General features: G+C 38.8%; 1 protein-coding gene across 5 annotated transcripts in view; it reads right to left on the reverse strand.

The window, feature by feature from the left end:
- The window catches only part of PLCB4 (phospholipase C beta 4), a 488,707-nt gene that overhangs the window by 285,242 nt on the left and 175,926 nt on the right, over positions 1–27,539 (reverse strand). The window contains exon 1 of one of the 5 annotated variants that reach the window (XM_037811322.1): positions 9,504–9,817. The exons of the other annotated variants lie outside the window; for them this stretch is intronic. The gene's annotated coding sequence lies outside the window, so the exon portion shown is untranslated. Of the gene's footprint in view, positions 1–9,503; positions 9,818–27,539 lie in introns of those variants that run through there. 5 annotated transcript variants of the gene reach the window in all.

A 27,539-nucleotide genomic window follows, 5' to 3' on the forward strand; every position in this document is an offset into this window, starting at 1 on the left:
GAAAGAAAGAAATCCAAACTACTGATACATGGAACAGCATGGAGAAATCTCAAGAACATTATGCTAAAAGAAGCCAGAAACAAAAAGAGTACATGATTCTATTTCTATGAAATCTCAGAAAAAGTAAAATAAATCTATAGCAACAGAAGCAGACGAGTGGTTGTGTGGGGATGCAGGGTGGAAGGTGAGAGGGATGGACTGCAAAGGGGCTCAGCTGAGCTTTTTGTGGGGACAGAATGGTTCAATACTGTGATTATGGTAGTGGTGACACTGGTGTACACATTTGTCGTTGACATGCAAAATAGACACAAAAATGGACGCATATTATTGCAAGTAAATTGTAGCTCAGTAAAGTTAATATTTTTAAATGGCCCAATGCACTTTCCACCAAATTTGGAGACAATATTAGGGATGATCTGATTTGCCCTGAATTCAGGCTTACGTGGTAGATATGAGATTTACTTTGAATGACTCACAGGGGGCAGAGTGGGGGAAGGAACAGAATGTTTTCTTTCATATACAAGTAAGGTAGCACTTTGTTTTAAAGATCTCAGTAAGTTGAAATATTAACACTTATTGAAATGTGCCATAATTTTATGGAAAGGTGTGGGAGGAGGGCCTATTTGAGATGAGAGCAAATTGGTAAATTCCAGGAATAAGGTTTGTGCTTAGATCAACATAACTTGACTTTTAAGCCTGTGCTGGTTTGTATATATCATGCCCCCCAGAAAAAGCCATATTCTTTAATGCAATCTTGTGGGGACAGATTGATTAATCTTTTTGATTAGGGTGTGGCCTCTTGATTAAATGTTTCCAGGGAGATTTGACCCCGTCCATTCAGGATAGGTCTTGATTAGTTTACTTAAGTCCTTTAAAAAGAGCTGACACAGACCCAGATGCTTGCTGATGCTTTGAGATAGCCCAGAGTTTGCTCTAGAGAAGCTAAGAGAGGACAAAACATCCCAACAGCATCTGAGAGAGACATTTTGGAGATGGTTGAAAGCAGATGCTTGGAGACATTTGGAGTTGCTAACCCAGAATTTGTTCTGGAGAAGTAAGAGAGGACAAAACGCCCCAAGGAAGCTGAGAGAGACTTCTGGAGAGATGCTTGGGAGCTGACAGAGATGCTCAGAGATGCTTGGAGTTGCAGACAGAAGGACATTTGGAGATGCTAAGCTAAGGGAGCACAGAAGCTGAGAGAGGAGGTGAAACACAACCTGGGACTAGCAGATGGCAGCCACATGCCTTCCCAGCTGACGCGGTGTTCCAGACGCCATTGGCTGTTCTTCAGTAAAAGTATCCTATTGTTGTTGCCTTAGTTTGGACACTTTTATGGCCTTAGGACTGTAACTTTGTAACCAAATAAACCCCCTTTTTTTTTATGCCCATCCATTTCTGGTATTTTGCATAATGGCAGCATTAGCAAAGTGGAACAAAACTCTTGGGTAGACTCTTCAACTAAGAAGGATTATTTCTTCCTGATGCCAACCCACTGATTACTATTTCAAAGGTGAAACAAGGTGCAGACAGTTTATTGAAATTGAGAATATCTGAGGGCACAGTTTATTGGAATTGGCATCCCTGGGGTCTGGGGCTAGTGATTAGATCTAAAGATTGAGACCTAGCCCAGTCCCCTACAGTAACAATCCAATATACAATATACCAGTGGTTCTTAAACTTGATTTGCATCAGAATCTCTTGAAGGGCTGGTACAACATAGATTTCTGGGTCCCAGGCCCAGAGCTTCTGATTCAGCGGTCTGGGAGGGACCTGATAATTTTCATATACAGCAAGTTCCCAGTGATGCTTCCATTGCTGGTTCGGGAACACACTTTGAGAACCACTGCAGTACACTGTGGTCTTCTGGACTGATGCCCTATATATAGTTCTAGAAGAGCCACACCAATGGATTAATTAAGAAGAGATCTAATTAATTTATCTCACTAACTGTAGTATCAGCATTAACAACCACAAAAAAGGTCAAAAGAGAAAATGTCACGATTCTTGGCAGAGAAGATAGACAAATTGTTCCTGCATCAGTCACTATAGTGTATAGAAGAGCTTTTCTCAATTCTTAGGGTACTAAGCAGCTTCTGTATTTCTGACATTAATTTTGCCACTCTCTTATCAGCAAAATGAATATTATACCATGTTCTGCTGAAAAGAACAGAGGCACAGGGTCAAAATGTACATTATTTTCTATTGTCAGATAAAAACGACAATGATAAGAGTATTGTGAGGGAAAGACTGCAGGGTGAAGTGATGAAGTTGCATTAAAACACGGAGAAACAAGGAAGAAAAACAGAAATCACAATAGCAAGATAAATTTCCCTGGGGAAAGAATCAGGGTTTTAAGAAATTGTCAAGGGACTAACAAGGGAAGAGGTGGCTTAATGAGGAAGATTAAAGGAAAACTACAATGTAAAAAAGAACTTGAAATGTAAATAGTTAGGTAAAAACCCACAGAAGAAAAGTCAAGCCAAGAGATAAGGAAGAGCTGTTTATTCTTTTCAATTATTTAAAAACTGTTTAGAAAACAAGATATACTAAGATATATGGTGATTTGTGAAGAGAGGGGTAAAAGGATCAATTTTAAAAATATTTCCATCTTATTTTCTGGTAAACTCCAGGGAAACAGAAATCAATTTGAATTGTTCAACACTATAGAGGCCTTAATGGGTCAGATGTATCTGTGGGGGCTTTCTGCGTGTAATCTCTACAACCTATGAGTATGTCCCCTTACATGGCAAAAGGAACTTTGCAAATGTGATTAAATTAAGGGTCTTGAGATGGGGAGATGATCCTGGATTACCTGGCGGCGGCGGGGGGGGGGGGGGGTTGCTATGTAATCACAAGGGCCCTTAAAAAAATTGAAGAGGGTGGCAAGAAGGTAAGAGAAGGAAATGTGACAGCAGAAATGGAAATCACAGTGATACAGCCACAAGCCAAGGAAAGCAGGCAGCCTGTACAAGCTGGGAAAGACAAAGAGCAGATTCACCCTGAGAATCTCTGGTGGTATGAAGCTGCCTGTACTCCCAAAAAGCAAGTTCTTAACCTAATCCATTCCTATAGGTGTGAACCCATTGTAAGCAGGACCTTTTGATGGGGTTACTTCAGTTAAGGTGTGGCCCTCTTCAATCAGGATGGGTCTTAATCCTATTACAGGTATCTTTTATAAGGAGAATGAAATTCAGACAGAGTGAGAAAAAGTCACAGAAAGCGAGAAGCTGGACATCCATGGAACCTGGAGGGGAACAGAGGCCAGGAGATGCTGCGTGTGCCTTGTCACGTGACTAGCTGAAGACCCACAGTCACCAGCAGCCAGCCCCAGAAAGCCACAGTTTCGGGAAGAAAGCAAGCATCACCTTGATGACACCTTGATTTAGACTTTTTCCCAACCTCAAACTGTGAGCGAATGAATTCCATTGTTTCATGGTATTTCCTTGTGCAGCCAAGGAAACCAAAACAGAGCCCCCAGAAGGAACACCCACCCTGCAGATTTCCAGAAGTGTAAGATAATAAGTTTGTGTTGTCTTAAGCCACTAGGATTGTGGATATTTGTTACAGCAGCAATAGGAAATTAATACAGGGGTTTGGGGGTACTGGGTTGAATTAGAGAGCATTTACCTCCTCTAATAGGGAGAGCAGGTCTGGGTTTTGCCAGGTCTTCCAATTTGTTAGATGTGGAAAATCCATTTTCATCTTTGTTTATTTATTTAATCATCTGATACTTTTAAAGTAGGCAACTTTCAATACTGTACAGAACAAGCAAAGCATGGCTGCACACTGACTCCCTATGACTAAATTCTTTATCGGACAAGATCAATGATGTGCTGGATGACAAGGATGGACAGGACACACTGAGAGCAAAATGTGGTCCATCTTCTGCTTCCAAGTCATTCAGAAACTGAACCTGAGATATTACATTTTCCTACATTCTAGATCATAAATGTGGCCACCCCTCTTTACTCATTGGTGGGGAAACAATTATTTCAGAAAAACAATTTGCTCTTTGGAGATGAAAGGAATAACCTTGTTTTACCCTTGTGCTAAATGGTAAGATTATTACTGAAACATGACTGGATACATGGCAATCACATTTAAAAACAAAGACAAAAAGAAACACACAACTCCAAATTATTTTGCCTTAAAGTAATCCTCCCGTTAATTCCATTCTTAGGGCAAGTTGATAGAAGGAGAAAACTAGGTTTATCATGTTTCAGAGAACAGTGGCCTCTCTCTTCCTATCATTCAGGCAAACAGCCAACAATATTTATTAAGCGAAGACAAACCAAAACACTGGACAAGGAGAGGCAGGAAAGGTAAAAATAAGTGTAAGATGTGGTTCTTACACAGAGGAATTCACAATGTCACTGGGAAGACCAAAGTGATGTATAAAACAAGTAGAGAGTACTTAACAGTCTTTGCCTACACTGAAGAACGACACCAAAAGTTTATAGTTGATGCAGTATGTGTCCAGGGAAGGGAGAGAGAGGCAGAGATCTGATGCCACAGCAGTTAGGAAAGCTTCAGGATCATTAAAATTTCATGCTGAACTTTTGAGGTTAGGCAGAATGTATGAACAAAAAGATATAACATTCAGTGGCGAACTGGTTTGGGGTATTCAATGAAAACCACGGAGCTGTGAAAACAGACTCTTCAGAAAAATTAGAAGATGGGGTTCCAGAATATTAAGAAATGGCAGTGGACAGACTAGGAAAAAAATCACACTTGAGGAAGGCCCAAATTTATGGACACTTCTCTCCTGTCCTGGAAACTTAAATTTTTAATTGAGGCTGAAAATATAATAAAACCTGCATAGATGATGACCCTGGGGTCTATGATGAATTTATAACAAGTGCCATCGTGCCACAAGATAAGAGAGAAGAGAATTGGTTTTTTTTTTCCTATTCCACTGGGTCTTGAAATTATGAGAGGGGGAAACATTCACCATTTCCCACAGTACTCTATATTACATAATACATGGCTATAAAAATAAATGCAGATATATGCCTCTGGTACTTCCAATTACACCATAAAATGAAATATTTAAGTATGTAGAAGCCCCAGATACTGGTTTTACCCAATAGAAAGCTGCTTAGAGTTATAACCTGAATTCATTCTTCTTAAAACATGGTACTCTGTGTTATTTCATCAGAACCGAGTTCAGCAAGTATTTGCAAAAATTATTTTCCCCCTCATATTAGATAAAGCAACTGCAAATTAACAAAATTGGACAACAACAAAGAAGAATAATTATGCACATAGGGTTTTGTTTTGTTTTGTTTTTTGCTGGTCTATAGGTAATTACATATTAGCCTTAACGAAATCTATATAGTCTCTGTTTTTTGTTTCTGAATAGATAACTGTTGAGCACTTGTTTAGTTTGTTTCTAAGGATCACACACTATGCTTTTAAAAACTGTTGTGACATTTCTCTGCATCTCCTTATAAGCAAGCAAACATGAACTTTCTATTAAATGATGTACATTTAAAAATCACTATAAATTTCTATATCGTGTTTGGGAGGAAGACTATAAAAGAAGTCTCTAAATACCGACCATCTAATATCTCTGTCTAAATTTGAGTTATGCTCAATGAATTATTCTCACTGAAAATATCTGAATAAGCCTATTGCTTGTAATTCAGTATTCACTGACAAGGGTAAAATATGCCTATGTGTAAATAACAGCTAAAGTAGCTGTGCAGGGGTTTTTCAGAAGGTGAATCTCATTGCCATTAAAGTGTGTTATAGTGAGTGGTGAAAACAAGCAAACCAAAACTGGGAGTTCTGTGGCACTCTCCAAGAACTCAGTTTGTGCGTTTTAAAGACCCTGAACCACTAATATGATGTTGCAGCAACTCTTTTGTTTTGACCATCCCCTTTCTGCTATGCTAGTGACCAAAGAAATTGTGGGACATTATAGCTTTCTAGCGACAGGGTTTTTCTGAGAGCCTGGCATTCAGAGAGCTGTAGTCTGGATAGTTGAGGTTTTACACAGTTCTGTGAGTCCATCTCAGGGCAGATTCAAATCCATCCCAATCCTCTGTGGAGTCCTTACACGTATAATTCACACAAAGACTGCACACAAATGTGGAATGGCATGAATTAAGATGATCACAGGAATAGAGCCTTCCATTTCTGAGAGGCAGTGTGAACCAATATATACTTCAGGCTAAATTATGAAGAGAATACAACACACCTACAAATACAGTCTTCTCAGGAAACAGACATCTGGCCTGAAATGGAGATTTTTCTCTGTGTCCAGGAACAATAGGATGTCTTAGAATGTGGATACACCTTCTCTATCCAAATTACCTCCCCACCCATGTTGTAAAATGGTAAAAGAATCAATAAGGTCATTGGCAAGTGATTTGTGCCAAGTAAAAACCAGATATTCTAAATTACTCTAGTTAAAATGTTAATTTTGTCAAAAATTGAACGCCACAAGTTATTCTGAGCAAACTAAATGTTAGTTTGTTAGAAACTGTTCTGTGATATCTATTTCTAACTATGAAAATAAGTTGTGTGAAATAAAATAATCAAAGTACAGTTAAAAATGAATTGACTGCAGATCGCTTATTTCAGTTGTTCTTTGAGGAGACATAAAAGAATATAAGAGCTGGGAAGGGGCACAAAGGAACTTTCTGAGGTGAAGGTAATGTTCTATATCTTGATGGGAACTAGGTTTGCCAAATGACAATGACATCTGTCAAGGCTCTACATATGTACAATTAGGATGTATGCACTTCATTGTAAGTAAATTTCATTAAATTTCATATGAAAAGCTGGCAACAAAAATTGAACTCTAGTTAATAATCACCATGCTGAAGTATGCATACTGGTGCCTGCAGTTAATTTTGAAATGAATCAAAAATAAAATGGGTTAAGAGATGCATAAATGGATGGGTGAATGGACTGATATGTGATAAACAAAGTAAAATGTTAATGGTGGGTGGAATTTAGGCAGCGAGTATAGAGTTGTTCACAGTAACACTCTTTCAAATAACCATATGCTTGAAATTTTCATAATGAAAGGCTGGAGAAAAAATACATATTGGGAAAGGAATTGCTCAAGAGTTCAGAGTATCACACTCCCACCCCACTGCCTACTTCCTTCCCTTCTAGAGTTCACATGGGACCTAGAGCCCTGGCTGAATATTCAAGCTGAAAACCAGAAGCAAACATCTAACTAGCTGAGATATGGAGGACTTTTTTAAAAAGCAACTGCCCAAAACTGGTTGATTAGACTGGAAAATTGTGCGTTAGATGATAGAGAAAGAAGCAGCTCCTCACAGATACATTTTCTATAGTTGAATTCACGGTGAGCTGAAATGGAGCACCTGCTAGCCAGGTTGGGCAGAAGATGCTGCGGAAAACTCAGGTGCATGACACAAATCAAACCCAAAACACATGAAAGGCCCTTGATTGCTAAAACTGACAGCAGATGGGAGGAGCGGATGGGACCTTGGTGGCTTGTGGCAGTCCAGAGGGAGATTTCTACTAAGAGGCAAGAGGCCGGCTGCCAGCAATAACAAATCCTGGAAAAACACTGCTATGAAACTAATCAGGGGCTACAAAACAGTGCATTCCTTCCAGAGAAAACAGCAGGTTATAACCGATAACAGCTCATCAGTTATACCATCTTTGAAGAGGTCATGCCTACAGCCAGTCAATTCACCTCAACCACATTTCCAGTCATTGGCTTTGCAAATTGATTGCCTGCTATTGACTAGACATTACTTTTAAAATAACTCACTGAGCAGATATCTGATATTGTGTAGTTCCTCGCTAGTCAAAGTGTGGTCCCTGAACCAGCAGCACTGACATTGCCTGGGAGCTTGTTAGAAATGCAGAATCCCAGGCCCCTCTTCCAAACTGCTGTGTTAGAATCTGCAGTTTAACAAGATCCTGGATGATTCATATATACATTAAAGTTTGAGGGGTACTGGAGTGATCTCACAACCAGCCTGCAGACCGAGCCTCGACAACCTGTCTTCTCAATAGCCGCTTTATCTTCAGACAAAGACAAGAGGTATAAGTGAAGAGGCAATATTAAGCCTTGTTCCCCTCATCTCCGATAAGCACCTTCCCTTGACAACATCTTTCTGCACTGCCTCAGTCTTGGTTTCCAATTGCATCTCATGCTAAAGCCCCTGGAGAGTCTATAAAATTAAAGCAGTTGAACCTGTTATGAAAATTTTGAAGTTTCATATTTTCCAATGTATCTAGAAATATCCTATATGTCTTTGGTGAGTGGATCACTTGGCATGTAAGTGTGAAAATGTAAAAAGAGCATAAAATGCTTTCTCCAACAGGTAACTGTCAAATGAATTCTCAGGCCACTAACAGATTGTTTTTACATTCAAGTAATATCCTGGCTAGTCATGGTTCACACAAAACTAAAGGTTTACCTTTTCTTTCATAATTACATATATTTTTAAAGGTACTAAGATAGTCCTTTCTGAAAAAACAAAGTACACAAAAGATGCTAAAGTGCCACAAATGAAATATTTTCCTAAAGCCATCTGAAGCCAATTATTCTGTTCTAACCACAATTTTCATATTTCAGCATCATTTCTTTGGCCATGAATATGCGTAATTATATGAAAAACCATCTTCAAAAATATGATTATCAAATATACAAACCAAATAATTTGGTATAGCCAAAGTTGTTTATTTCTATTCTCTTATTTCCAGAAGAAATTTTGCATTATTTTACTGATTGACTTTCTAAGGCAACAAATAAAGTACAAGGTATATTTTCATTCTGACTACTTATTTAGGAAAAGAGACATTTTTAAATAATAATTTCACCTATCTTAATGTAGTTGAAAAAAAAAGTGGCAACAAAGCAGAAAATATCTAAATATGTTCCATACTTTCACTAATAATTAAGAAAAACAAAAACGAGTTGGCTTTTTGTAATAATTCTTGCATGACTGAAAAATACTTAATGCCTTCTGTGTTTTATTACATTATATTTAAGCATTTACAGAAAATATTATCAAGAGACTGGTTAATTTTTAAAATATGGAAAGTGCTAAGTGACATAGAGATACAGAAATCATACTGATAAATGTCATTAAAAATCTCTTTGAGCTGCAAGTTAGGTTTAGGGAAATTTTATGAAAGAGATATTAATTAAACAAATCTATACCTAATTAAATGCCTGAATTACCATAAAATGATAGTGTCTAATGCACTATGAGGCTTAATTTTGCTTTAGATTTTTCTATTAGAAATTTTAAAGAAAAAAAGTCAATATTCAAAACATAAAAGTCTTCATGAAAACTTTGGATGGTCCGAGCAATTCAAAGGCAGAGAAGCATACTGTCCTTTCTACCACTGCATATACCTATACACTGTTTCATTTCAGAGACACAGAAATAAAACTGTGATAGCCTTTCTACAAGCTATAAAAACCATAAGCTTATCAAAACCTCTCCCCTTTCTAAGTCTTGACTTCTATTCACAAAGCCATTTTTGGTGGGCTCTCTTACCTGAAATACAGTGAGGAGGATTTAAACTTCACCCGGCCAGAAACAGGCTCTTCAGTGCACGCCTGACACAGGTGGAGAACTGCAGGGGAATCACAGTTCTTAGATAAGCCTCTCTCTTTCTAGAAGGGGCGGAGGGGGGCTAAGGGACTTCAGGATGAACAGACAGACACAATCAGCGACCGCCTGTGACAACACCTTCGGAACAGTCCCACCCCCATGCCCACAGCCACAAAGGGGAGGTTGGGCAAAGGGTTCCAACAGTCACAGCGAAACCACCAGGCAGAATGGCCAGGAGAGACTTTTCTCACTCTAAGCAGAACAACAAATACAGCAAATGCTTTTAACAGGCATATAGCAGAGGAACACTGCCCAGGAATGAGTAAGAGGCTCCGAATACAACAAGAAGTGCCGCTGGATCAAAGATTTAGGTGTTATTCAATAGGAAGAGTAAATTTTGACACCTACCTCTAACCTCTTCCTTCAAACGAATCCTGGGGCTTTTCTCTAACGAAAGCCACAAAAAGTTCAAGATATAAACCGAAAAGAAACCACAACTGATTGCCCACAATTCAGGAAATTTAGTAAGTTGGTTATAAGCTGTTGAAAATCTTTCTTTGACCTCCGTATCTGCCTGCCACCTTTTGCCCAGTTTCCTCCTTTATAGAACCTTCAGACTTTGAGAAAGGAAATCAAACTCTAAAAACTGTTTTAAGTTACTAACAGGTCCGGTATAAAGAAAAATAAAGAATTGCTAAGTGCGGTCTGGAGATGATCTCCCTGGCACGGATAGTAAGAAGTTGAGAGCTTTGTCCTATAAATATACCTCAAGAGGAACCTCAGCAGTTGCTATGGGGTGCATGTGGCTGTACTGTGGTCACCCCTGTGCCCTCAAAAGCTGAGTGTCTGACCTCACAGATTACTATCTGGTTCATGTACGCTACAGAGTGGGCACCCAAGCCAAAATGCTGACATCAGTCCAGGATAACCATCAAACACCATCAAACGCACCACCACCCCCAAGCAATACCATCTGGATCCACATGTGCACGTTTTGATCATTTTTATACAGCTGGACCCAAGAGGAAGACACTGAGTTATGTGTCTCCAGCAGACCCTGTGTAAAACCTGACTCCAACCTCCAAGTCCTGGACGCCCGCAGTCCCCACTACTCCAGCAATCCCTCATTTATATGAACAAGCGAATTTTAGGATAGACTGTAGTTGTGGTGGTTCCCAGTGGCTCCACTGAAATAATTAAGTCAACACTGAACCGTCTCATTCATCCTGCCCTAAATCAAGAGCAGACTGCTCCATACAAGCTATTTTTCCAAATGACATCCCTTTAAAGACAGAACTCTTTCGAAAATGAAGTATATGCCTATAATCCTCCTAATAAGAGGATATTTAATGTAGTGTTTAAATTATGTCTTTAATTCATAAATAGAAATATTTATTCTACTGAAGAGGCCATTATGATATGTTGAGAAAAATATTTTACTGAAAAAATGATTCAGAAGACATGGACAATGTGGTGTTGGGCAAGCAGTTTATTTCCCTTGGCCTTAGTTTCTTCATCCGTAAAATAGGCATAATACCACTTCCCTCACAAGGGTACATAAGAATCAAGAGAAAATACAAACTCCAAAGCTCTGGGCAAATGTAAGAACATATCCTAATACCACAATTAAAGGAAAAAAAAAAGGTAAAAGCACCCCCCCAACTTCCATATTAAATACAAACAGTGCTGAATTTTAATTTACATTTGCTTACAACAACTTGTTTTAGATGACTCTTTTATATTCAAAATACAATTTCCTTCTAATGAATTCCTATTTACATTTATGGCTTCCAATAACCAGGTGTTTGATCTTCCTTCTATTATCTCATTTTGTTATGCTTCCTGGGATGATATTTTCTTTTTGTTCTGGTTTTGCAACGATTTATTTAAATCTGAAATGGAAGCCAAACAATGTTGGTATAGCGAATGTAATGAAACATTGTAAGCCTTGATAATATAAAAATAATGTGTAACAAAATCAAGACATTGAATGGGAAGAAGTATGAATGTGCAGGTTTTTAATTTTTTATATCCAGAGGTTAAGAAATACTGTCTAAAGTTGATAGATCTATAAACATAGGGTTTTGTTACATTGTTATTCTCATTTGTTACAATTTATTACCACAAAAAATGTAAAACACAATATAAATCTTCTAAATTACAGGAAGGGAAAAAAAAGAAAGAAAAAATAGAGGATATTGCAAAACCCAGGAAACAAAGAAAACATCAAACTAAGAACACGCTCTGCGTCTCCAGGGACCCACCTGTGCCCAGCCTCTCTGTTCTAAATAAGGCTTTTGTCTTGCAAGGGCACCTTCTGGGGTTCTAAAAAGATATATTTTGATTTTCCTTGGATTAACTTCAAATATCATCAAATTTGGCAAATATTCTTAAAGTCTTAATGTTGGGGGTTAGCCATTTTCTACTTTTAATGAAGATCTTTTTTCCCCATGTTTCGTTATTTTCGTCATCTCAGCAGTTTGGGAGAGCAGACACACTTTTACTCAAACGTCCTTTAACAGACGTGCCTGCCTCCCCACTGTTCTGAGTTTCTTATTATTTTCTACACTCTTTTCAGTTTTTTAACTCCACAGCCTCCCTGCAGCAGCCCCTTCCCGTTCTGATCTCTTGGTGCAAAATCAGTGGTGTGCTGAGCCAGCTCCAAAGGCCTGTGGGAGGCAACTGTGTACATCTCTTCCCATCTCCACAGTCAGTGGTGTCAAACTGGGAGCTTGGGACTGGCCATGGAGGGAGTATTTACACCACAGAAACCAGCAAACACTACAAACTAGAGCTTCCCTAATCCTGTCCACAAGAACCAGTTGTTAAACACTTACCAGCACACAATGGAAAAGTATGTGAATTACAAAACCAGCTTGTTAGAACTGTATATAAAGTAAGGATGCAGAATTTTTTACTGAGAACAAGACAAGGCTTTTATTTTAGCTTCTTTTTTGTAAACTCATTTGGTACACACTGTTTTATAACTGGACACTATGAGGTAAGCAATCTCCACAAGACAGGCATAACCATAATTAAATACTAGAGGACCAGTAAACGTGGATGAAGACTGTGTTTCTAGAGTAAATGCCATCCTTACCAATTCCCTTTCATATATTTAGCTCTAAATGGTATATCAAGACTATTGTTTGACTCTCATCACCAAGTAATTTAATAAAGTATCAGCATATTCATTTAGTGTGACATGATAAGCAAGAAAACTTGTTAGACACAGGCAGATCTGCCTCCTTCCTTCCCCTTTCCTCCCCACCAAATCCCCAAAACACACACAAATCACTACACTTTGGGGTTCCTTTTTTCCCAAAAGTCTATAGTTAATGACCAAATAGACACCTTGATCCTTCCAACCTCCCAAGACAACTGATCTTTAAAGCCAACAACTCATTATACTCAGGGTAAAGCCAACTCGTTCTTCCCGGAACAAAGGGCAAATTAACAGAGAACATTATTTTAAAACATGGTAATGACATTACAACAAATATGGCCAAATTTGGTCCACCTGGATTCTCCACCTAACGGATCAGGAAACAAAAAGAATGAAAACAAAAACAATGCAACAAAATGAAAAAAAGAACAGTCTGCAAAGAAACAACAGAAAATTCAATAATGTATGAACTAATATGAAGCTTGTCAATGTTCCTCTCTTTATGCTAGCTGTGGTGAACATTTTTTATTGTACTGTGTCACTGATTATTGGTTTCATTGTATTGTACTAGTAATATATTATTGAATTCTATTGTATTATTACAATTATCTTTAAAATTAAAATTAGAACAGAATTCATAGCACAATAAAAATGCTTACCAAGCTCTTTTGTGTGCATATGTTATTCTACTCCAAGGAAAAAATATACCAAGCTTGATATAAGCAATGTTAGGTATTATTCCAGAGAGAGAGCTCCATTTTAATCTTATCATTTAGAGTCAATAAAATAAAATTCATTGCACTGAATATGATTTATGAACTAGCAATACTGTGAGTCAAACTTTCCCATCATTAGCAGTCAGACATTGGTAATTCACAGCTTCTGGTCTGTAAGATTAGCCGGAAAACATACATGATAGTCAAGAGCATCAGACTGGAACTAGACAGACCTGGCTTGGCATCGTAGGTATTAGATTTGGGACAAGTTACTTAACCTCTATGTGCCAGTTTTCTCATCTCTAAAATAGGAACAAAAATACTCACCTTACAGGATTATTGGGAATATTAAAAATAAGAAAATTTACATAAAACACTTAAACATAGTGTCTGGTACACAGTTAGTACTCAATAAACTGGGATATAATTTATCATTATCTAGAGTTACTGCTTTTGCACAATATGCCAACCACTTGGACAACTGCCGCTGAGTCCTCTGGAACTATGGTAGTTTAGACCAGGGCTTCTCAAACTTTAATGTGCATGACAAATCACCTGGGATGTTGCTAAACATACAGACTGTGAACTCAGGAGGGCGGAGGGGGCCTGAGACTCAGCATTTCTAACGAGCTCCCAGTGAAGCCAAGGCTGCTGGGCCAGGGACCACACTTGGAGGATCGAGGGTTCAGACCATCTGGATCTCCCCACCACCCCCACACCCCAGATGTGCACATACACACACGCACAAATGCAGACCGAGCTAGTAAAGTTCAAAAACATTGAGACCACGATCAAACATTACCTTCCCCTGCAAAAACAGAACTCTCCCTTTAAAAGTGATAAAAATGATGAACCATTCAGGATAAATGCTAAGTATAGAAGACGATTATAAAAAATGCAAGGAACTAATTAACCTGTGGAAAGAACTTGGGTTTTTGAATCAGACTGGCCTGGGTTCAAGCCCCTGTTCCATTATTTACCAGCTATTTGTGTTAAATTACAAACCTCCTTAACTTCTCTTTCTTTGACCGTAAATGGGGATAATTACATTTATCTCAAAAATATATCTCCGGTAACAGCTATCAAAAAATTAAGGCTTAAATGTATATCCTATGGCCTGACACATAGTGGGTGCACAGACCATGTCAGCTGCTTTTCTGCTCCAAACTTCACTGTTTTTGTCACTTGCTAACTGTACCTCTGGCTTTCTTTCAGCTTTCAGTCACTTAGGCCCTTCTTCTCAAAAGCAAACTATCTGAAGACATGCTGCAACTGAAAGTCCTTTTCATGCTATTTCAATCTGCAAGGATTAGTGATTTCCCGAGAGAAAGAACCTTATTTCCAGTTCCTAGTATGTTCTACTAATCCTTGAGACCTAAAGAGGTCTGTTTTCCACATGGCTTGTCTCTGTTCTACACACTTTCAGCCTCTCTCTCCTTGCACAGAGACAGAAAAGGAAGGAACAGAGATTGTCACCTTCTTTGCCGCCATCTGTCTAAGAGCCCGTAACTGTCTTTTTCAATCACAGAAACTGTTGTCCTGGGCAGCCAGCCACTCATTCCAAGATGATTCTCTGTATTCCTTTTCAGTCCCCCAGCCTGAAACTGATTCTATTTCTTAAGAAAGTTATAAAATGCACAGGTCCACATGCACAAACATACAGACACATGCAAGCTTTGTTGTGGTTCCCTGTCACCAAGCAAAAATTATAAAATAGCGAGACATTGGTTGCCCAATTTAACTGTATTCCCTCATTTATTTAACACATATTTCCTGTGTGCCCACCGTGTTGTGTCAGGAGCTGAGTATACACTGGTGGGGTAAACATACATAGTCCAGGCCTGTGTGGATCTAACTGACCTGACCTTCTTGAATATTATTCCTAAAGCTGGGACACATGTCCAGTGCTAGCTCTGGTTTCCAAAGTCTAACCCAGGGCCAAATAAGACAACAAGAGGCTGCATCTAAATAAGTCACAGCAAAACTGTTAGACTTTCCCCGGCCATCACTCCCTACTCATCAGATGAAACACATCGTGGCACTGCCAGCTGCAACCTGCAAATAAATGGTGGTCTCTTTATGACAGGGAACTGTGGCCGGCCCAGCCCACCAAGTGGCTCTGCCTGGGATAGAGTTGGTGGGCAGCCCCTTGAAGTTACAGATCCTGGGGAAGCTTCACTGTTTACCTCCTACAATGTGCCCATCTCTTCTCCCTAGTCAGGTGCAACTAAACAGACCTCAAAGTCAGTCCGACGCTTTCTGAAGTTCACCAGCACACTGAATGGTAGATGGTTATGACATTCCACCAGCCATGTTTAATATCTTGCTACCTATCTGCAGAAAACCATATTATTTAAAAAATAGAAATGGGGGTGCTGAGCCAAGATGAAGCCAGTTTCATTCATCATCTTTAGGTCTGTTAAAATTTCCATCAAGCTGAGCTCTCTCTATTCCAGGGCTCACTGAGTATAGAAGCAACCTGGCGAATACAACCATTTTGATTAAAAATTCATACAATGAAAAAGGCATCAGAAAAATGTAATCAGAATATGTGGAAGTTATAATAATCAGTAAAACCTTCAGGTGCAGATTAATTTATCATTCTCATAGAAGAGTCTTGATTATACCCACGGATTGCTTTCATAGAGACCTGGGAATTAAAAGGAAGATCCATTTCACCATGTGAAAAACACACTAAGTCTCATCAATTACGTTAAACTGGGAGATGAAACACCACCTTTGACTTTTCTCCCTACAGATCCCTACATAATAATTCTATATTTATCATTGAAAACACAATAGGCAGCTGCCAACTAAGCAGTGTGGCACTTTGGAAGATAAGGTCATGTACATAAATGGAATCGCAAACTTCGTGCATCTATGAAGAGAGTGGCATTATTTAATAAAGAATGGGACACTATCGCCAATGATCTCCAACACATGTGCAAAAAAAGCCTAAAACCCTCTAATGTTTCAACCAACGAATAAATAAAGCAAGGCTCAATTTAAGACCATTTTCTAAGAAGTGTGGTTTAATATTCAAGGGTAACCACAACAACTTAAGATAATAATTTGAATAAAAGCCGCCCAAAGTCTTTTCCGTGAAGCAAGCCAAACGGATCTTCTAGGAATTAGATGAACTAGTGAGTGGATTTAGGGTTAATAATTCACACAATAGCTTTACTCAGATTGGCTGAACTGATACAGGCCTGAATTCATTTAAACATTCCTCAGTTTCATGTTCCCTAAGAGAATTCTTGAGGGGCCAGTATCAGTGGTGAACTGCAGGATGATTTTAGGGGGTCCACAGATTCAGCATGGGATAACTCAGAATTCCCCTGTGGGAAGGTCTGACCTCTCTCTCTCTCTCTCTCCCTCTCTCTGACCTCCTGATTACATTAGAGTCTCAACTTTGTGTGAGTGTGACTTTAAACCCATTCTAACCCCTGCTAATCTCAACTTCTCTCCCTTTTGTAAGTCGAGCTGTCTCTCTCTCCGTCAATAAAGAGAGGGCAGGCCTCTGACTCAGGGTTTTGGCAGGCGGTGGCATCTACTTAGGATTGAATAACACTATCTGGTTTTCATTTTAAAATTCTTATAGTTATCTACTATTTGTAGCACATGACAGTTTTCCATTTAAAGTAATGATTTAAGGTTTCTTTTGAAATGAATTTATTCCTGGTTTTTTTAAAAAAGTGAAAAATATTAAGTAAATAATAATAGAACTGGAATATACTCAAGGCTTGAAGCATGAATATGCTCTCATGACTGACATACTTGGAAAATGCTGTTCTAAAATAGTTGTGGTATAGTGATTAAAACAGCCTGAGTTTGAATACTAGTCTTGCAACTTTCTTGCTACTTAACTTTAGGCAAATTACTTATGAGCTCTGTGTCTCGGTATCCCCATTAGTAAAACGGAGATACTGATAATACCTACTTCAAAGGGTTACTGTAGGGATAAATGGGTTATTAAGGTAAAGGGCTAAGATGATAGTTGGCATATATTAAGAATTCAATACAAATTGGTTATTAGTTATTATTCTAGTAAAATTACTAGTAATTTTAAAATATATCCCATTAAATAATTATATATTCATACTCTACCCTCTAGGCTGTGAATTACAACATAAGGTAAAGAGACTTCATGGGCTTTTGTGGGGGTAAAAAGGAAAGCTTGTTTTCATTTCTTATTAAAAATGCAGCCGATTGAGGAGTGTTTTAAACTCATGCAACCTCCTGGAAGCAGAAAATCAAATGCACTATCTTTAGTTTCATATTATAGTTACGTTCCCACCCTATTTATAGATATTAATATTTTACTTCCTAAGAGTTAAAAATGATTCTGCCATTCCTTTCCCACATGACACCAACGAAAATGCATTTACAACCAGGCACAAGGTGCCTCCAACATTTTAACATTCTGCCTAACTCAGGCAGCATCCCAAGAATTGCTGTTTTCTTGAATATTGCCAGAGTAAATGGATTTAAAAAAAAAAAAAAAAAAAAAAAACTATAGCCACTTTACATATAATGACTTTTTAAAAATCTGCATGATTACAGAAGGTGAATAGGCATCTCTTATTTATCTTTTTTTTTTTAATATGGATTTTCAATGTTCTTGACTTCCAGGAAAATTCCTCCATTTGTTCATGCAGTTTAATTTCACCCCCTTGAATGAATCAAAAAACATGATGGGAAAGTCCTGCCATATTCAGGTTAGTACCTTCTTCTTCCCACTTCAGTGTAATAGGCAAAGTGGATTGAAATTGGGAAGGACGGAGGACTGTTGCATGGTAACACTGGCGTGGCGATCTGTCCTGGTTCAGCCAGGCACTCTGCTTGCTCCCTCTGGACGAATAGGGTATCTTGGAGAATAAATTCAAGTTGACCCATCTAGTCCCAAAGGTTATCACCTTCTCTAGAACCCAATTAAGCAGAAGAAGGAGCAGAAGGAAGAGAAGGAGAAGGAGGAAGAAGAGAAGAAGGAGAATGATAGGGGCAGGGGGTGGGGAGGGAGAGGAGAAGAAGAAAACAACCCTGAACTAATATGTAGGAAAATGGTTAATAATGAAATTAATGCTGATTGCAAATGTAACCTTCAAGAAGTGCAGATCCCAGTAATCCCTAAAAGAACAGATGATGCAATTGGATAGTATCTGAATGTCCTTTCCATGTGCAAGCAATAGCTATATAAAATACCAGGGAAGGTCATGTACGAAGAGTCCAAAGTTAAATTTCAAACCCAAGTCACTGTTCCCAACTCTCTCAATTTTGTCAAAAATAGACCTTTATTTAGCTCACCTTTCAAATGACCACATGTTCATCCTTACAGAACAGTGCTTCAGGGTAGCTGGAGACAGGACTCCAACACCACAGTGCCTCGGGACAGACTCAGGTCTGTGTGACCCTGGTGTGTTTCTTAATCTCTCTGAACCTCAGTCCCATGCTCTTAAGAATGGGACCATGAAGCAACCACCTCACAGGATTGTTGACCATGGTATCCAGCATGTGGTTAGTGCCATGTCAGTATGAGTTATGATTGGAAATGGTCACATATGACCTTCGTCTGACTTAATGAATGCACTCAGACAGATGACGAGACCAAACCTTTCAGAGGGTGGTAACATGCTCAAAGTTACGGAGCTTCTCAGTCATGGAGTCAAGAGATACCATCGGCTCCACCCCTCTACACCATCTGAAACAAACTGAAGATTTACAACAAAAGCAACCTTGCAAGGCAGATGACTGAAAGGGCTCTGGTCAGAATTTTTTAAAGCATTGACAAATAATTCTGACATCCCACAACTCATATGAATAAAACAATTTAGTGGACTGAGATAAGGGGACTCACCCCATAAATAGAGTCTCCATGTATATATGGTGTTTGCTACTGGCTCACTCAAACTACTCTCCCCTGACTTATGATTTCTTATTGTTTTTTATGAGTTTTATGTGTTTGGAAGACACATGACAAAGGTGAGGAAAAGCAAGGGGGCACCATTTAGGTATAGTCGATTAAGTCACGTTTATGTCACGTGTCTTACTTCCTGTCAGTTTAGCTATAGAATACAAGATGAATAGAAAGATATGGCTGTCCCAAGAACAGAAAATGACATCAGGGAATTCACCTATTCAAAAGTCTTAATCACCAGCTAGTCATTTTACTAAACTTTGGGGATTCAAACAAGCTGTAGCAGGTTAAGATAAATTCCACTAACATAGCTGCCATCAGTTCAATGAACAGGAATTTTGGGTGTACAGAAATGGAGAGAGAAGGAGAAAGGTAGAAAAATGCATCAAGCATTCACACAAATGAAATTTTTCTCCCCGGGCCACTACGGTAGATTTATGGCCAAAATGGCCCCAGTTCTCTACCTCTTCCTCTGTTCATACCCTTTGCAATGTGACTTTGCAGCTCCTTTCACCAAGAGGATGAGTCTTTGTCCTCAACTTGAATCTGGCCTGACCTTGTGACTTGCTCTGGCAGAAGTGAGGCTGTGTTAATACTGAGCCTTAGCCTCATGGGGCTTCATAGTATTTACTCTTTTACTCTTGGACCATGAGACCACCATGAGCAGCCCAGGCTAGCTGCTGGAAGATGAGAGAGCACATGGAGAAGATCTCAGTGACCCAATTGCTATCATCCTAGACCAGCCAGCCTCCAGTATATCCAAGCAAGTGAGCAAGCTCAGCCAAGATCAGCAGAGCTACCTCCCAACCCTCAGCTGACCACAAACAAGGTCAGAGTGAGCCCAGCCAAAGTCACAAGAACCATGAAAAAAAAAAAGCTTATTGTGAAGTAATTCCCACGCAGCAACAGCTAACTGGCACAAACACTTTTCTCTCTCAATCCCTGTGCCAGGCATGCAAGGTTTCCCAAACTTATTAGCACCTCCAGATGACTACTCACCAAACTAGTTCCTTAAAACACTCGTTCCTTGAGGTGTTAAAGAGTTTTACATAGAGGAAAAAAAGGAGGTGATCAAATAAATGAGGGAAATGTTTTTCTAGTTCTAGACTCTGCTAAGACTTGGCACAGTGCATGGCGCATAGTAATTAATCAATATTTGTTGAATGACATGAAGAATGTGTGCTTCTCTGAATATTTTCTCTATGAGATGCTTCTCCAGTAAAGGGTGCAAGAGTTAAGAAAATTTGGGAGCTCTGTAAGTCCAGGATGCACATCAGCCCAATGAGGACTCTGAGAATTACTGGGTAACACTCACCAACAAAATTCACCTTTTAATGTTATTTAATCCCAACATTTCTAAATTTTTGGTTGAGGCATTAGTATTACAATCCCACATATACCAGAAATTGCTAAGAGAGCTCCAAATTTTTCAGGCATGTGCCCAGCTAAAAGATTGTATTTCCCACCTCTCTTGAAGCGAGGTGTGGCCATGTGACCAAAAATAGGACAATGAAATAAAAACTGAAGTGATACATGGAATTTTGAGGAAGGCTGCAGAAATGGAGGCACTCTAAAAAACTGAAAAGGAAGGAACACTCCCTAATCCATACTATGAGGCCAACATCATTCTCATAGCAAAGTCAGAAACAGACACCACAAGATAAGAAAATTATAGAGCAATATCTCTTATGAATATAGATGCAAAAATCCTCAACAAAATGCTAGCAAATCAAATCCAACAGCATATTGAAAGAATTATACACCATGATTGAATGGGATGTTCCCACATATGCAAGAGTGGTTCAACATAAGAAAATCAATTAATACAATTTCCTGCATTAAAATAAGTAAGGGAAAAAAAACACATGACAACCTCAATTGATGCAGAAAAGGTATGTGACAAAATCCAGCACCACTTCTTGATAAAAACACTTAAAAACTAGGAGTAGAAGGAAACTGCCTCAACATGATAAAGAGCATATATGAAAAACCCCAGTCAACATCATATTCAATGGTCAAAGACTGAAAGCTTTCCCTTTAAGGATCAGAAGAAACAAGACAAGGATGCCCACTGTTACTATCGTTATTCAATATTGTACTGGAAGTACTAGTCAGAAAATTAGGCAAGAAAAAGAAAAAAAAGGCATCCACATCAGAAAGGAAGAAGTAAAACTTTCCCTGTTTGCAGATAACATGATCCTATATGCAGAAAATCCTGAAAACATCCAAAGCAAAGCTCCCAGAGCTAATAAATGAATTCAGCAAAGTGGCAGGGTACAAGATCAAATCACAAAAATCTGCAGTGTTTCTATATGCTAGTAATGAACAACAGGAATAAGAAACCAAGAAAAAAATTTCATTTACATAAGCAACTAGAAGAATCAAATGGCAAGAATAAATATAACCAAAGATGTAAAGGATTTGTACACAGAAAACTACAAAACAGTGCTAAAAGGAATCAAAGAAAACCTAAATAAATGGAAGGACATTCCATGTTCATGGAATTGAAGGCTAAAAAATTGTTAAGATATCAATTATACCCTAAGCGATTTACAGATTCAACGCCAACCCAATCAAAATTCCAACATCCTTCTCTGTAGAAATGGAAAAGCCAATCATTAAATTTATATGGAAGGGCAAGGGACCCTGAATAGCCAAAGTCATCTTGAAAAAGGAAGAAAAAAGTTGTAGAACTCACACTTCCTGATCTTAAAACTTATTACAAAGCCACAGTAATCAAAAGAGCATGGTACTGGCCCAAGGACAGAGCTATAGAAAAATAGAGTTAAATTGAGAGTTCGAAAATCAACTCTCCCATTTATGGCCAGCTGGGTTTTGACAAGGGGGCAAAGTCCACTCAATTGGGAAATAATAATGTCTTGAATAAATGGTTCTAGAAAAACTGGATCTTCATTTGTAAAAGAATGAATGTGGACCCCTACCTCGCACCATATAAAAAATCAACTCAAAATGGATAAAAATCCTAAATATAAGAGCCACAACTATAAAACTCCTAAAAGAAAACATAGGGAAGCAACTTGGACCTTTTGTTAAGCAATCATTTCTTAGACTTTATACCCAAAGCACAAGCAACAAATAAAACATAAATGGGTCCTCATCAAAATTAAAAACTTTTGTGCATCAAAGGACTTCATCATGAAAGTAAAAAGAAAAAATCTACCCAAATGGGAGAAAATATTTGGAAACCCTATATCCAATAAGGGTTTAATATCCATAATTTATTTTTTTAAAAAATCCTTCAACTCAGCAACAAAAAGACAAACAACCCAATTTAATAATGGGCAAAAGACTTGAATAGACATTTCTCCAATGAAGATATACAAGTGGCCAAAAAGCACATGAACAGATGCTCAAAATCATTAGCCATTAGAAAACTGCAAATCAAAACCACATACCATTTCACACCCACTAGAATGACTATTTTTAAAAAAAGGAAAATTATAAGAATTGGAGAGGATGTGGAGAAACAGGAACATTCATTCATTGCTGGTGGGACTGTAAAGTGGTGGAGCTGCTGTGGAAGAGAGTTTCGCAATTCCTCAGAAAGTTAAGTATAGAACTACCGAATGACCTGACAATCCCACTTCTAGGTATATCCCCACAAGAATTGAAAGCAGGGACTCAAACAGATATTTGCACTCATGATTGCCACATTATTCACATTATTCACAACTGCCAAAAGACAGAAGCAACCCAAGTATCCATCAACTGATGAAAGATAAATAAAACGTGGTATATATACACAACAGAATATTATTCAGCTGTAAAAAGGAATGAAATTCTTTCTGATACATGTGATATAACATGGATGAACCTTGAAAACAACACGTTGAGTAAAATAAGCCAGACACAAAAGGCCAAATATTGTATGATCTCACTGATATGAAATAATTAGAATAAGCAAACTCAGAGTCAGAATCTAGAATATAGGTTACCAGGGGATGGAGTGGGGGTAAGGAATAGGGAGTTAAGGCTTAAAATGTACAGGGTTTCTATTTGGGATTATCAAAAATGTTTTGGTAATAGATTGTAGCCTAGCATTGTGCACTTGATTATATATATGAACATGATTAAAACAGGAAATTTTAGGTTTGTATATATGTTACAAGAATAAAATTTTTTTGAAAAAATCCATGGAACTGTACAATACAAACAGTGAACCCTAAGTTGAACCACGGACTACAGTTAACAGTACAATTACAAAAATGTGTTTTCCTCAATTGTAACAATTGTACCACACCCATGCAAGGTATAAATAATAGGATGGTATATGGGAACCCTGTACTTTATGCATGATTTTTCTGTAAACCCACAACTTCTCAAAAAGAAAAAAAAAAAAAAAAGTGGGGGCTTCTTCAATTTTTTACTTCCACCCCCAATTCATCAAGTTCTGCCTGTCCTACCTTCAAAATTTATCCCCAACCTGACCACTTTTCTCCTTTGCTATCCCCACGCTCACTTTCGCTCTCAGCCGGTGCGGTGGACTGAATCACGACCCCGCAATCATGTTCAAGTCCTAACTCTGATCCTGTAGGTGAGGGCTGATTTGTGAAAAGCCTCTTTGAAGATCCTATTTAGATGAGGTCAAATTGAATCAGGGTAGCCCTTAATCCATGTGACTGGAGTCCTTACAACAAAGCAAATTCAGATGCAGACACCGTCAGTGGAAGGCAGAGAAGGAAAGAGGGATCCTGCCAAGTGACAGAGGTACAGATGCAAGCCAAGGAACCCCAAGACTGTGACAAGTCAGCACCAGAACACCAAAGAATCCAGGAGAAAGCAAGACCTGCCAAGACCTTCTAACCTCCAAATCTGTGTCAATAAATTCCTGTTGTTTAAGCAAAAAAAGAAAAGAAAAGAAAGAGATGGAAGGCACTGACAACTAAAAGGCTCCTTTCTTCTCTCTATCTCCTTCCTGCTACACACTGAATGCAGACACGAAGGCGTGAACTAAACTGGTCCTGAGTGACCTCAAAAACGGAAGCCACGTGAACAGTCTAGTGGAGCAGAAAGACAGGATTATGATGACATTGGGAAGCCATGGAGTTCCTAACTCTGCATTTCTTTTCCCTGAACTTCCCTTTGGTTTAAGCTACAGTTACTTTGCATTTTTCTATTACAAACAGCCAAAACTCATCTTAAATGATACATCAAAGAAATAGCGCTCCTAGGAACACTCTTTTAGGAATCCCTGACCTTACAGCTCCCTAGGCTTCTTATCAGGACCACATACCAGATTTTGAAAAATTATTTTCTCTTCTATGGAAAGGGAGACATTACTTCTATTTAGATATAAAGAAGCAGTGACCTGATTTGCTCCGTTCTCCAAAAACAATGATGAACGCCCACATAAAGTCTGTAGCTCATCTATTACTTGTGGAGCTTTCCTTCATTATGATAATAGTTTAGCTTTCCTTCATTATGATAATAGTTTCATAATAGTTTCAAATGCAGACAGACAGGTATTTGAAGAGAAAATACTGAGTGAATTCTTTCTATTTACTTATTCCTCCCTGTATGTATTGCTCAGTAAATGAAAACATACCTGGCTTCCCATTTTAACTTTTCCTCCTGGCTCCTTTAAACATCCTATGATAAAAAAATTTATTTGTTTAGGCTTTTCCCCCAGGGAAATCCAGAAATTAAATCACCTCACCAACAAGGGCCAGGAAAACAAATCATTTGTGTTGTGGCTGAGCCATAAGGCTCACATTGTAAACACGAGTGAGTCTGAACAGCTTCGCTCTCACAAAGCCATTTGGGGGAAAGATTTTTATGGCAACAGCTGAAATGTTTCTACCAAAACAACACCTACACTTTGCTAGAGTTATTTTCAGCAGAGAAGGCTTCCCCTACTGCTGCTTCACTTGTTAAAATGTGTAGTTAAAAGCACAGCCTCCCAGTGCGTCTGGCAGACCCAGGGGGAGAAATTCTCTAGCACTTCCTGGCTAGTTGACCTTTTGTGGGTCACTTAACCTCTCTGAGCCTCGGGTCCTCATCCTAAAATGGGCATCCTGGCACATTGGAGTGTTGTCCTGAGGAGTGACGAGACAATGTGTGTTTAAAACAGCACCGGGGCTGCATAATTAGTGTTCAGAAAATGGGGCCTATATTAATTGGTATCAAATTCAATGCTAAGTACCTTGATGAACCTGGGAAACAAAGACACAGGAACCTGGGGAATGAAAACACAGGAGCCATATCCACATTTAATACGGATAAAAAATACAAATGTGCTTAATAGTATAAGTGTAGAAGTCCTGGAACCTTATTCACCCACAGACCACTTAGTCTACCTTTCCTCGACTCTTTAGGACAGGGTTACATACCAGAAGTCGGCAAAGACTTTCTGAATTGCTAAGCTAGACATCATAAAGTCCATATACTGGAACATCTACATTTAATTCATTAATAACAATAACTAATATTCACTGAGCATTCCCCAACAAGCAATGCCCTTCTTATAGCTTGCCTTCATTCATTTTTCACAACTATACAGCTGGAGATGTGTCGTGGACACTATGATAGGCTACCCAGACCCCACTTCAGACTGAAGAATGGATTCCCCAGCTGCTGTGGTGCTGCTGGCACATGACCCCCAGCTGTCAGATCGCTGTTCACACAGCAGCCTGGAAAAAGCAAATTGGAAGGGAAGTCAGGGTTGCAAGTCATTACTTTGTCATAAGAGTTGCATGACATTACTTTGATGGTCATCGGTCAAAGTAATCAGTAAAGAGAAACTAGTCTAGATCTTTCAAACCAAGGGATTGGTTACAGAGGGGATAGAAAGGCTGAAAGACACAGAGGGAAAAGTGAGGCAGCCCAAAGATTAGCAACCACGGGAACCTGCTAGCTTTTGCCAAGGCAGGAGAGAGAACGGAAGGAAGTGGTGTTGTCAGAGCCAAGAAGCTAGGGCCAACTGGCAGGAGGAGACCACGGAGAAAGGGGAAGTCTGGTGGGGGCAGAGCCCATGGAGAAGACACAACTCTTCCTGGAGACACCTAGGAAAGCAGAGAAAAGCTGGGAGATATACCCCGGCCTTTCCCCTCTTCCCACACGCCAGTCTTCCATCAGTGCTTCCCATTGGCCAGACCTACCTGTATGCCAGAGGGCAAAGGAGTCTGGGAAATGTAGTTCCTTACAATACAAAGCAGAGTGGGAGAAGGTCACAGAATGGATCTAAGAACAAATCTGTATTTGAGCAGCCCCCAAATGGAGCTGATCAATTGATAACAAGGAAGTATAGGGGGAAAATTGTGAAAATAAAATACAAGAATTTAAAAAGCAGATCTGGGTATAGGGCAGGGGGCCCTATGTACTGCAAATATAAAAGCCTTACATTTATAGGGCTGTTTACAAGGCACATATTAGTATATTACCTCACAGATCAATAACTGATGGCTAAGAGATGAAGTTGAAAATTTCAACTATTCGCTGTTTAGTGAATCAGGGATACACACACAAACACAGACACACACAATTTTGGAAGTATTACCATCATAAAAATACCTAGTTTATTTGATAGTGCTGAAATGGGTAGATTTTTATTATCTGAACATTTTACTTATGTAAAACAAATTGTTTCCCACCACTGTCTGCTAAATTAGGTGATACTGTAGTGTCTATTCTGGAAGCCTAGCTCTGCCTTCACGATTTTATTGGCTGTTTGACAAGATAGGAGCTAGAACACAAATTCTTTCCTCTCTTCTCAGAATTCCTCTGCTGACTTTCCTAATGCTTCAGAAATTATTGTGGGGGGTTGGTGGTACTGAAAATAGAAATGTTACCAAGGATCTCAAGTCACACTGGATATTCAGCAACCACTCATGTTTAATTATCCTTATACTTTGCTCTTCCAAAGACACAAGCAAGACAGGGCTACTCTCTAGTTTTCCTATTTTAATTATTTACATTATAGTCCCTCCAGGAAAAATGTAATTTGTTCATATATGAAGATTTGAAATACATTTCAGTCCACTCCACCTCCAAAAGCTTTGCTTCTATATAGCTGTGTGGATTTAGGCAGGCCAGTTAACTTCTCTGGGCCTCTGTTTCCTCATTTCCAACATGATACAACAAGAACTAGACAATGTCCACAATCTTTTACGAAATGAAATCTGAAACAGAATGATTCCACAGAAAGATACTAAAAGGCCCATACA

This window comes from Choloepus didactylus, chromosome 19, assembly GCF_015220235.1.
Source record: "Choloepus didactylus isolate mChoDid1 chromosome 19, mChoDid1.pri, whole genome shotgun sequence".
Classification (NCBI taxonomy): Eukaryota; Metazoa; Chordata; class Mammalia; order Pilosa; family Megalonychidae; genus Choloepus; species Choloepus didactylus.